Source organism: Palaemon carinicauda, chromosome 21 (genome assembly GCF_036898095.1).
Source record: "Palaemon carinicauda isolate YSFRI2023 chromosome 21, ASM3689809v2, whole genome shotgun sequence".
NCBI classification, from domain to species: Eukaryota; Metazoa; Arthropoda; class Malacostraca; order Decapoda; family Palaemonidae; genus Palaemon; species Palaemon carinicauda.
Window position 1 is genome coordinate 84,105,744 of NC_090745.1, and position 12,832 is coordinate 84,118,575.

The 12,832-nt window shown below is 41.3% G+C and overlaps 1 protein-coding gene across 1 annotated transcript in view; it reads left to right on the forward strand.

The window, feature by feature from the left end:
• LOC137614692 (invertebrate-type lysozyme 3-like) overlaps positions 1-12,832 on the forward strand; it is a 125,175-nt gene that overhangs the window by 62,706 nt on the left and 49,637 nt on the right. The window lies entirely within an intron of this gene.

The following is a 12,832-nucleotide window of genomic DNA, read 5'->3' on the forward strand; positions in this document are numbered from 1 at the left end:
GTTTGCATCAGTGACAGATCCAGTGCTAAGAGCACAGCTAAAAGATGCATCAGGAGTCTGGGGAAGATACGCATCAAACGCTCGAAGATATCTAAGACGACCAATACCGATCCGACTACGATCATTTCTCAAGCCATGGTCGGAGGCCAAGAACTTGAAGAGGTCAACGTCTCTGCAACCGCTTCCACCCTCAGTCATCATCCACATGGACGCATCATTGGAAAGATGGGGAGGTCACTCTCATCAACGGAAAGTTCAGGGAACTTGGTCCTCTCTATTCAAGACCTTCCACATCAACATTTTGGAGGCCATGGCAGTCTTCTTCACACTGAAGAAATTATCCCCTCGCCCTTCGGTCCACATAAGACTGATTCTGGACAGTGAGGTGGTAATAAGATGCCTGAATCGTCAAGGCTCGAGATCACCTCAACTCAACCAGGTAATGTTGGCCATCTTCCGCAAAGCGGAAAAGAAGAGATGGCACTTATCAGCAGTTCACCTTCAAGGGTTTCACAATGTGACGGCGGACGCTCTATCAAGGCTAACTCCAATAGAGTCAGAATTGTCCATAAATAAAAGATCATTCTCCTTCATCTTACATCAAGTCCTGGAACTGCAGATCGACCTCTTCACAACAAGCGACAACAAGAAACTTCCTCGGTATGTGGCCCCATACGAGGACCTTCTAGCGAAAGCAGTGGACGCCATGTCCCTCGACTGGAACAGTTGGACCAGGATTTATCTATTCCTTCCATCCAACCTGCTGATGAAGCTCCTCAACAAGCTGAGATCTTTTCAAGGAACAGCACCCCTAGTGGCTCCCAAGTGGCCCCAGAGCAACTGGTTTCCTCTAGTATTGGAATTGCAGCTGAGGCTGATTCCCCTGCTGGACCCAGTTCTGTGTCAACAAGTACAGAAGTCGACTGTTTTCGCTTCATTACAGAAAACCCAAGACCTTCATCTCATGATTTTCTCTCCCTAGCAATAAGAAAAAGGTTTGGGATCTCGAAAAAAAGTATAGACTTCTTAGAGGAATATAAGTCTAAATCTACCAGAAGGCAATATGAGTCGTCTTGGAAGAAGTGGGTGCCCTTTGTCAAGGCAAGAAAACGAAATGAAATCTCAACAGATTTCTGTTTATCTTTTCTTATTCACCTTCATGAAGAAGGTTTAGCAGCCAACACGAGAACTACGTGTAAATCTGCCTTGCTTTACGCTTTCCAAGTAGACTTTTCTAATGAAATTTTTAACAAGATCCCTAAGGCCTGTGCTAGGCTTGGGCCTGCAGCACCTCCAAAGCCCATTTCATGGTCCTTGGATAAGGTAATACATTTTGCTTCAATATTGAATAACGAAAATTGCTCTCTGCAAGATTTGACTCAAAAAGTTATATTCTTGTTTGTTCTAGCCTCAGGGGCTAGAGTTAGTGAGATAATGGCCCTTTCTCGGGAAGAGGGCCATATCCAGTTTACTGAAACGGGAGAACTGAATCTCTTTCCCGACCCAACGTTTCTCGCCAAGAACGAGCTACCCACCAAGAGGTGGGACCCCTGGAGAATCTGCCCTCTGAAGGAAGAAGTCTCGCTGTGTCCAGTGGAGTGTCTAAAGGTCTATCTTCATAGAACTTCAGACTTTAGGGGAGGACAGCTCTTTAAAGGAGAAACATTGGGCTCAAACTTATCCCTGAAACAACTAAGGGTGAAGATCACCTACTTCATTCGCAGAGCGAATTCTGACAGTACACCCGCAGGTCATTGTCCTAGGAAAATTGCTTCATCGTTAAATTTTTTCCAGCTCATGGATTTCGAGAGCATTCGCTCGTTTACTGGATGAAAGTCATCCAGAGTGTTTTTCAAGCACTACGCGAAGCAAGTGCATGAATTAAAGAGATACGTGGTAGCAGCAGGTAGTGTACTAAAACCTGTCACTTAGTGCTGCAAGGAACAGTGAATTATTTGGGGCTATAATTCTATAGGGTGTACATGTTGGCACATAATAGTGCAACATGGTAAGTGAAATGTCATCAAAGTGACATTATGCACTGTTCCAGTGTATAAAGGTGAAGAAACATAGACTTAACACTAGTGCCGTGTGTTTTTACATAAGAGTAAATAGACAGACTTTATCAGAAAAATATTATAAAATTATTAAATTTTCAATCGAGTGGCATGAACTTTTGATTTCAGATAAAACAAGTATTTCTGATTTGACCTGTATGTTCTATGTTTATAAATTCTATTCACCTTCATTTTCTATGTTATTATGAAATGTATGCTGAATTTTTATTTATTGTTTGACAATAAATGTCTAATTGTTTTTAGCGTCTTATTTCACCCCAAACATACATATATATATATATATATATATATATATATATATATATATATATATATATATATATATACATATATATATATATATATATATGTATATATATATATATATATATATATATATATATACATATATATATATATATATATATATATATATATATATATATATATATATATTTATAAAGTTATGTATAAGCATTACTTTTATTCCTTACTATTCTGCATAATTACATTGAACAACGATAGTAACTTTGTTCCTAAATGTAAACAAACCTCTTTCTGGCTAGGCTTACCTTGTTTCGATACAGATATAAACTTGTCTGTTGTGGTATACAGCTGGGCTGATATACCTTAGATGCTACGGTGGCTTACGTGAACCTGTGTTCGTTTTAAAAATACAAACTTTGGCTAAAGGCATACAGTGAGACCTGTATGCTCTTTTGGTTGTTAGGTTAGTCATATGAAATATGCAAACTTCGAGACTTTTTCCCGAGTCTAGAATAACTTTTCCCTGTAGGGGGCAGGAAGCACTAACATAGTTCATGATTAGAAGCAATGACATATAACGTTAATGTCATAGGTCTCTAAGATCTAAGTGACCAAGGAAATATTGTCTTGAGGTTTAAGGCACGACTGAGAAATCCACGGATACATTAATGCTCTGGTAAACTTCCATCTGGACGACACGGCCTGAGCCCAAAAAACGGTGAGATAGCCATGTCGTCCATGAAAGGCCATGGCAGGATCCCTCCCAATAATACTGTATCTATAGTACCGGCTCAACGCTACAAGGATTAAAGATGGCGGCGATTGTGGCGCCATCTGAGTACTCAAACAGTAACGGAGGAAGGGAACCTTATTAATGGCTCCTCTTTTATTTTGCCACTTTTCCCCCTCAAAGCGTAAACGCTATGCGGGGTGCAAATTGCTATGTGGCATGTCAAGAATACGTCCCCTGATATGATGCGATATCCTAAAAGGAAACTTTAAGGATATTCGTGCCAGGAGTTAGAATTCTGGAGACCTTAAGTTAAATTCTCTGGGAATATCACTGTAGTCAAATATACCCTAGGAAGCTACTTAAAGAAACCTTCCATCAGGACGACATGGCTATCTCACCCAAAGATAGATTTTTCGCTTCACTCAAAATCCGTTTTTTGGCTCTTGTGATGTGCAATGTGCAATAACTTGATCTATGATAACATTTTCTAACTCTAGAAATTCACATGAAACAGCTAAATTCTTTAGTCTAGTCACAAATGCATCTAAACTTTCATTTTCTTTCTGATATGCCTGTGCTGTAAATTGATACCTTTCAAAAAATTTATTGACCTGAGGAGCAAGATATGTGATATGTTATTTTCATTAGTAAAATAAATTTTTGAATATACTTACCCGATAATCATGTAGCTGTCAACTCCGTTGCCCGACAGAATTCTACGGGAGGGATACGCCAGCTATCACTATACTAGAAGGGGGTGTACTCACAAGCGCCACCTGTGGCCAGGTACTACAGTACTTGTTGTTGACGCCACCTCACTTTTTCCTCGGTCCACTGGTTCTCTATGGGGAGGAAGGGTGGGTCAATTAAATCATGATTATCGGGTAAGTATATTCAAAAATTTATTTTACTAATGAAAATAACATTTTTCAATATTAAACTTACCCGATAATCATGTAGCTGATTCACACCCAGGGGGGTGGGTGAAAAACCAGTGTACAAGACTAAAGGATAGCTAAGTATCCCGTATTTCATATAATCAGTTATCCACAATAACAATGAAATAATAAGTACCTGGTAAGGAAGTCGACTTGAACCGTTACTCTGCCTTTAATAAGATCGTCTTCCTTACTGAGCGCAGCGTTCCTCTTGGAAGGCTGAATCAACTCAAAGGTGCTAAAGTATACAGGGCTGCAACCCATACTAAAGGACCTCATCACAACCTTTAACCTCGGCGCTTCTCAAGAAAGAATTGACAACCCGCCAAATCAACAAGGATGTGGAAGGCTTCTTAGCCGACCGTACAACCCATAAAAAGTATTCAAGAGAAAGGTTAAAAGGTTATGGGATTATGGGAATGTAGTGGCTGAGCCCTCGCCTACTACTGCATTCGTTGCTACGAATGGTCCCAGGGTGTAGCAGTACTCGTAAAGAGACTGGACATCTTTGAGATAGAATGATGCGAACATTGACTTGCTTCTCCAATAGGTTGCATCCATAACACTCTGCAGAGAATGGCTCTGTTTGAAGGCCACTGAAGTAGCCACAGCTCCCACTTCATGTGTCCTTACCTTCAGCAAAGCAAGGTCTTCTTCCTTCAGATGAGAATGTGTTTCTCTAATCAGAAGCCTGAATAGTAAGAAACTGAGTTCTTAGAACTTGGAAAAGAAGGTTTCTTGATAGCACACTATAAGGCTTCTGATTGTCCTTGTAAAGGTTAAGACCTTTTTAGATAGTACCTAAGAGCTCTAACTGGGCAAAGTACTCTCTCCAGTTCATTCCCCACCAAGTTGGACAGGCTTGGGATCTCGAACGACTTAGGCCAAGGACGTGAAGGAAGCTCGTTTAGCAAAAACCGAGCTGCAAGGAACATGTAGCCGTTTCAGATGTGAAAACAATGATCCTGCTGAAGGCGTGGATCTCACTTACTCTTTTAGCTGTTGTCAAGCACACGAGGAAAAGAGTTTTTAATGTGAGGTCCTAAAAAGAGGCTGATTGGAGAGGTTCAAATCTTGATGACATAAGGAACCTTAGGACCACGTCTAGATTCCAGCCTGGAGTGGACAACCGACGTTCCTTTGAGGTCTCAAAAGACCTAGGGAGGTCCTGTAGATCTTTGTTGGTGGAAAGATCCAAGCCTCTGTGGCGGAAAACCGCTGCCAACATACTTCTGTAACCCTTGATCGTAGGAGCTGAAAGGGATCTTACTTTCCTTAGATATAACAGGAAGTCAGCAATCTGGGTTACAGTGGTACTGGTTGAGGAAACTGCATTGGTCTTGTACCAGCTACGGAAGACTTCCCCTAGAGACTGATAGATTCTGAGAGTGGATGTTCTCCTTGCTTTGGCAATCGCTCTGGCTGCCTCCTTCGAAAAGCCCCTAGCTCTTGAGAGTCTTTCGAAAGTCTGAAGGCAGTCAGACGAAGAGCGTGGAGGTTCGGGTGTACCTTCTTTACGTGAGGTAGACGTAGAAGGTTCACTCCTAGAGTAAGAGTCCTGGGAATGTCGACCAGCCATTGCAGTACCTCTAAGAACCATTCTCTCGCGGGCCAGAGCGGAGCCAACCAACGTCAGCCGTGTCCCTTTGCGAGAGGAGAACTTCTGAAGTACCCTGTTGACAATCTTAACCCTGGATAGGTACGGTGGGTCGTTTGCGACCCCGAGCGTAAAAAAAAAACAGGTTTTTCTCACGTGACTCACCCCTGTGACTGAATTTGTGGGTGATCGACCTGCAGGAGGTGTCTCCCCTACACGCTCTAGTAGTGTCCAGATGTGTATTGCTGTAGCTGTACTCCTTCCCCGATTTCTGAGACGCGTCGGGGTCGTTCGCGTCCGAGTTTACCCTTCTGAGGTAGTTTGCATAATTATCAAAGTTATTACGTATTATGAAATTGTCGTAGAATGGTGCAACTTGTATAGGTTATCAGTTGTGGAAAGTCTTGGTGGATTGTTTGGCTACCATGTGCATGTTTTTTTTTTTAGTTAAAATGTCGTTCATCACCACGAGGACCATTTTACCGCGAGTGCCCCTTTTTCATTTTTTTTCATTTTTTTGCCAAGTCATTTTTCCGTAAGATATTGCCAAATAGTGTCGTAAAACTTTTGCTTGTTTAGTGTTGGAAAGTGTGTCTAGATGATCTGGCTACCCATGCATGACTTTGTTTTTGTCAGATACGACGTAGTTATTGGTATATTGGGTATTTAACTGCGGTTACCAATTTCTGTTTTTTTTTCAATATTTGTAAAAATTACTACGTAGTAAGGAATTGCCGTATATTATTCATTTTTTTTTCATGTTTATGTGTTAGAAAGTGTGCCTTGATGGTTGGGCTAACACGTGCATGTCTTTTTTTTTATCTGAGATGTCGTATATTAGAATGTCGGGCATTTTACCGCGAGTGTCCCTTTTTAATTTTTTTAAATTTTTTTGCCAAGTCATTTTTCCGTAAGATATTGCGAAATAGTGTCGTAAAACTTTTGCTTTTTTAATGTTGGAAAGTGTGTCTAGATGATCTGGCTACCCATGCGTGATTTTGTTTTTGTCAGATACGACGTAGTTATTGGTATATTGGGTATTTAACTGCGGTTGCCAATTTCTGTTTTTTTTTCAATATTTGTAATAATTTACTACGTAGTAAGGAATTGCCGTATATTATTGATTTTTTTTTCATGTTTATGTGTTAGAAAGTGTGCCTTGATGGTTGGGCTAACACGTGCATGTCTTTTTTTTTTATCTGAGATGCCGTATATTAGAATGTTGGGCATTTTTCCGCGAGTGCCCCTTTTTATTTGTTTTGCATTTTTTTGCTTAGTCATGTTACCGTAAGGAATTGGCAAGTAGTGTCGCAAAACTTATATTTTTATAGTGTTGGAAAGTGTTTCTAGATGATCTGGCTACCCATGCCTATTTTTTTTTTAGCCAGATATGGCGTATATATAAGTATGTGTTCGATTTTCCTGTGATTGCCATTTTTTCGTTTTTTCCCATTTCTTTCAAAATTACTACGTACTAAGGAACTATCACAGAGTAATATTTCATTTATATGTTTATTTGTCGGAAAATATGCCTTGATGGTTTGCCTAGCACGTGGCTGAAATTTTTTTTTTTTCTGAAATGCCGTATATTAGAATGGCCATTTTTCCACGAGTGCCCCTTTTTATTTGTTTTGCATTTTTTTGCTTAGTCATGTTACAGTAAGGAATTGGCAAGTAGTGTCGCAAAACTTATATTTTTATAGTGTTGGAAAGTGTTTCTAGATGATCTGGCTACCCATGCCTATCTTTTTTTTTAGCCAGATATGGCGTATATATAGGTATGTGTTCGATTTTCCGGTGATTGCCATTTTTTCGTTTTTTCCCAATTCTTTCAAAATTACTACGTACTAAGGAACTATCACAGAGTAATGATTCCTCTAGATGCTTATTTGTCGGAAAATTTTGTTTACTTTTTTTTTGATTGAATATCATCAAATTTTTTTAGCTAAAATATTGTTTTACATTTTTTTTTTTCGATTTTATTTCCCTTCAAAAAAATTTTTTTGGGTCAGAATTTTAATTTTATAGCCGTAAAATAATCGACAATTATCCAGCAACCCACCATACAATTTTTATGCATATCCAATAATAATTAGATTAGTAAATAACACCTTGAAATTGACATACCCTTCCTACATTTCAAGTGGCAGATTAGGGAGTCTGAGTCAGTGTGGTTGGCGGCCATTTTGTGGACATATCCGAAGCGTAAGCTGCCCTATCTATATATATTCTTGTTCCCTATAGAATTTGTGATATTTTGGTATATTTTTACCTGCATAAATATCATATTATATATTAAATATATGTATTTTTTTACGAAATTTCCAAGTACTCAAAAAATTACCTTTAGATATGGCCCCTGATATAAATGTAATTTACAAAATAATGAAGATTTTTTTACATATTTCTATTTTAGGATAACATATGTTTATTCCCTAAAAAAATTAGCCACTTCCTATTTCATTTGGGTACCCAAAAAAATTCATGAAATTTGGACAATTTTTTTTGGCCAAAAAAAGTTACCCTTTTTTTCTCATTTCAGATCTTCACCTCCATGGGTCTGACTTCATCCAAAATACATCAAGATGTGTCCTAAACATTCAAGAATCAATTCCTAAAAGGATTTGTGTATATATGTATAAACTTTTTTTTTATGAATTTTTATGTCAGGTCTTTTTTTTTTCTACTTAATTTTTTAAAATATTTATAATAAATAGTTTTTCTGCAGATGAATAGTATTTATCTTTACAGTTGTTTTAAGCATTCATTGAAGTTTTTTTTGGCAAAAGAAAAAAGGAGGTTACTGCAAAAACTGATTTTTCAAGAATTTTTTTTGGCGTCGGGGTCGTTCGCGTCCGAGTATACCCTTAAAGGGGTGTCCGAGGACCGTACCTATCCAGGGTTAAACGGCGGGAATGCATACAGGTCGAGATGGAACCAATCCAGCAGAAAAGCATCCACGTGAACTGCTGCTGGGTCTGGAATCGGAGAACAATACAATAGGAGTCTCTAGGTTATCGAGGTAGCGAACAGATCTATGGTTGGCTGACCCCACAGGGCCCAAAGTCTGCTGCAAACATTCTTGTGAAGGGTCCACTCTGTGGGGATGACCTGACCCTTCCGGCTGAGGTGATCTGCCATGACATTCATACCGCCCTGAATGAATCTCGTTACCAGCGTGAGCTTTCGATCTTTAGACCAGATGAGGAGGTCCCTTGCGATCTAGAACAACTTCACGAAAGAGTCCCTCCCTGCTTGAAGGTGTAAGCCAGGGCTGTGGTGTTGTCAGAGTCCACCTCCACCACTTTGTTAAGCTGGAGGGACTTGAAGTTTATCAAGGCCAGAAGAACCGCCAACAACTCCTGCAATTGATGTGAAGTGTCCTTTGCTCCTGATTCCATGTTCTCGATCATTCCTGTCCGTCCAAAGTCGCACCCCAGCCCGTGTCTGATGTGTCCGAGAGGAGACGGCGGTCGGGTTTCTGAACAGCCAAAGGTAGACTTCCTTGAGAAGAAAGCTGTTCTTACACCACGCGAGAGAAGACCTCCTCTCTTCGGAAACAGGAACTGAGACCGTCTCTAGCGTCATGTCCTTTATCCAGTGAGCAGCTAGATGATACTGAAGGGGGGGAGGTGGATTCTCCCTAACACGATGAACAGGGCCAGCGATGAAAGTGTCCCTGTTAGACTCATCCACTACCTGACTGAGCATCGGTTCCTTCTCAGCATGCTCTGGATGCATTCTAGGGCTTGGAAGATCCTTGGGGCCGACGGAAAAGCCCGAAAAGCTCGACTCTGAAGATCCATACCCAGGGAGACAATGGTCTGGGATGGGATGAGCTGAGACTCCTCAAAATTGACCAGGAGGCCCAGTTCCTTGGTCAGATCCATAGTCCATCTGAGAATCTCCAGACAGCGACGACTTGTGGGAGCTCTTAAAAGCCAGTCGTCTGACGGAGCCGGACACAAGATCATGGTACTGCTGCACAGTCTGTGAACTGTCAACCATGGGGAAGCGAGGAAGTACAGTGACAACCCGAAGCTGTCTAGACTGTCTGGGTCGTACAGACAACTCCTTATCGGGTTGCTGAGGTTGCCGCACTGCGTCACAACAAGTCACTTCTGCTGGTTGTTGAACGTCTTCCCAGTGACACACTGACTCCGTAAACAAAAAATCCTTTAACAAGGACTAAGCTTGGACTGCATGTCTTGCAACACAGCTCAAGGTCTATGGGAGCAGGTGTGGTAACAGACGGGGTTAGTGACTGAAGTGGAACCATTACCTTCCCTGGAAGCATGTTATGCTTAAATAAAAGTCCATAGGAGGCTACGCAGCTAAAGGCTCCTCTCCAAATGACAGAGTCCTCAAGGGAATATCAGGAGGGAGAAAAGCACTTTCTCATCTACAGGGACCATATCCGAGAAAAGTTAAGTTCTCTCAGTGAGGGTTTCAATGGTGCAAAAGCAGCAGACTAGAAGGCAACATTATGAAACTGCTTGACAGTCTAGTGAGTTGGCAACAACCAAAGATGTATGACTGAGAAGCATGCGGTAAGGTATGCAGAGCATGTTGTATGCAGAGCATGCTGTATGCAGAGCATGCTGTATGTAGAGCATGTTGTATGCAGAGCATGCTGTATGCAGAGCATGTTGTATGCAGAGCATGCTGAATGCAGAGCATGCTGTATGCAGAGCATGTTGTATGCAGAGCATGTTGTATGTAGAGCATGTTGTATGCAGAGCATGCTGAATGCATAGCATGCTGTATGCAGAGCATGTTGTATGCAGAGCATGCTGTATGCAGAGCATGCTGTATGCAGAGCATGCTGTAAGTAGAGCATGCTGTAAGGTAAGCAGAGCGTGTTGCATGGCGTTTAACATTTCTCAGAAATTCCATGACCAGTGCTAGAGTGCTTCATGCATGCTTGCATGGGGTTTTAATATCAACATATTATTTACCTTACATTCATAACTCATGATTCATTTTTGTTTTGAAGATATTTTTGCCATATTTTGCGATATTGTTAAAAATATATTGCAAGGAATACATATATATTTTTATATAAGTAAGACAAATAACCTCCATTATCATAATGTTTGTGTAGGCATACATGTATATGATTACAAATGCAAGTTATGAAAGTAATGAGGTGTTATTATTGTCATTGTTATTTCTCAAGTTGAGGAGAAAGTGGCAGATGCATGCGTTGAGGTGGCTGACTCATAGCATGAGGTTGCTGCCTCAAGAGTTGCGCTTGCTGTAAGGGTTGCGGATGCGCAGTAGCAGGTTCCTGAGGAACGAGTTAAGGTTCCTGAGGTGTGAGCTGCGAGAGTTGAGATAGCGGCTGCGCAGAACGCAGTTCTTGTCTCGCGAGTTGAGGTTCCTGAGGAACTAGCCTAAGCTGCAGCGAGTGCTGAGGTGGCTGCCTCATTGATGGAAGAGGTTGTCATACCTCAAGAGATTGTTGCCTCGCTGGTGGAACCGCAAGCGGAAGCGGAGGAAGTAAGGCATAAGACTCCTGCTCCCATTGCTGAGGTTGCCTTAAGGAAGGTTAAGGTTGCTGCACAACGCTGGTAACTGGCAACTCAGAACGCGGTAAGGTAGCCTGAGGAACCTCAACTTCGTACGCCTGGCAGACTGGACTGCGGTGAGGCGGAGCTCTCGCAGGAGGAGGCGGAGGTTGCTGCACACCGCTGGTAACTGGCAACTCAGAAAGCGGTAAGGTAGCCTGAGGAACCTCAACTTCGTACGCCTGGCAGACTGGACTGCGGAGAGGCGGAGCGTTCGCAGGAGGAGGTGTAACCTTCTCAGCCTGAAACTCACGCATTAAGACCCCAAGCTGCGACTGCATGGACTGCAGCAAAGTCGTCTTGGGATCAACAGACGATAAGGTCTGTTGTGGCATCGCCTTACCTCTCTTAGGAGGTGTGCAGTCACCTGAGACTGAGGAGAGTCAGAGCTAACCCAATGACTGCATCCGGGTTGTTCAACTCTAACTTCGTACGTCTGGCATAGGTCTGGACTTTACGTTTAAGAGGTCTTGAGACCTGAGACCAGCGTTTTCTCCCCGAAATTTCTTCTGCAGACGAGCAAAATAAGGGCTCAATCGTCTGCGGGTGGGAGTGACGGTCTCTTAAGACACGCCCGCAACCACCGAGGATACTTCTGTGCGCCGATCAAGGCCTGCCGAACCCTTTTGCCCTTCGACATTGCTTCTCCCCTGGGCTTGGGAGCTTGCAAGAGGTCCCGGACTGGGAGGACGACTGGCACGCACAGAAGTACCCTCACGCACAACACTGACACACTTTGCGCTAATCACTTATCACTTTTGATTTTCTGTTTGCACTTATTTCACTGAACTCGAAACTTTAAGTGGTTTGTACCTGAAACACGCAATTCTATCCTTTCTCAAAAGTTAGTAATTGCGAAAACAGAATTACAATGTAACAGAAAAATCTAATGAAAGATAAATAATTCAGTGGCTGGAAAGAGACTAAACACTAGATCAAATAAACTACGTTTAAAATCTCTCACCGCATAAAGCTTGAGAACAAGAAAAACTCTAGAAACGTTTACCTTCTTCCCCTAAAGAGACTAGGGAGAAGAGCAAAAACGATAACAACGTTACTCGCTTGAACGAAACATTTATCCTCCTCTTTCTCCCTCCGTCTCTATCTCTCTCTCTCTCTCTCTCTCTCTCTCTTGACTTAGAACCTGAGAGAAGAGCCCAATCATATATATCGTTAACACATATTATTGTTAAAGGAAAATATTTCCCAAAATGAAAAGTTCCTTTGTAGAATTAAAACCATTAAGTTAAGAAAGAATGAACAAAACGCTAGACACGGTTACTCTTACTGCAACGTGACACCGTGAAAATTCTCTCTCTATCGTAACGATAGAGCGCAAGTTGAACGTTCTGAAACGTCAACAACTGCAGAGACAAAACAAAACGTTAGTTCAACTTTGAAAACAGTACGAGACTATCAAAGAAATTCTTTCAAAAACATTAAAATAGCATAATATGTTAACAGGTAAAACCGAAATGACGGGCTCAATGTTAATTAACTTCGGTACAAGAAAAGACCGCCTACCATTAGGAAAGGTCGAATATATAAACATTAATTTTAATAATTTTATAATAAAAGGAAGTTAATCGAAGAGGCCTATAAAAGGCGGAGAGATATGAAATAAATCTATAACTTTTGTTAAGCAAAATTAAGAAAGAGAGTCTATACTC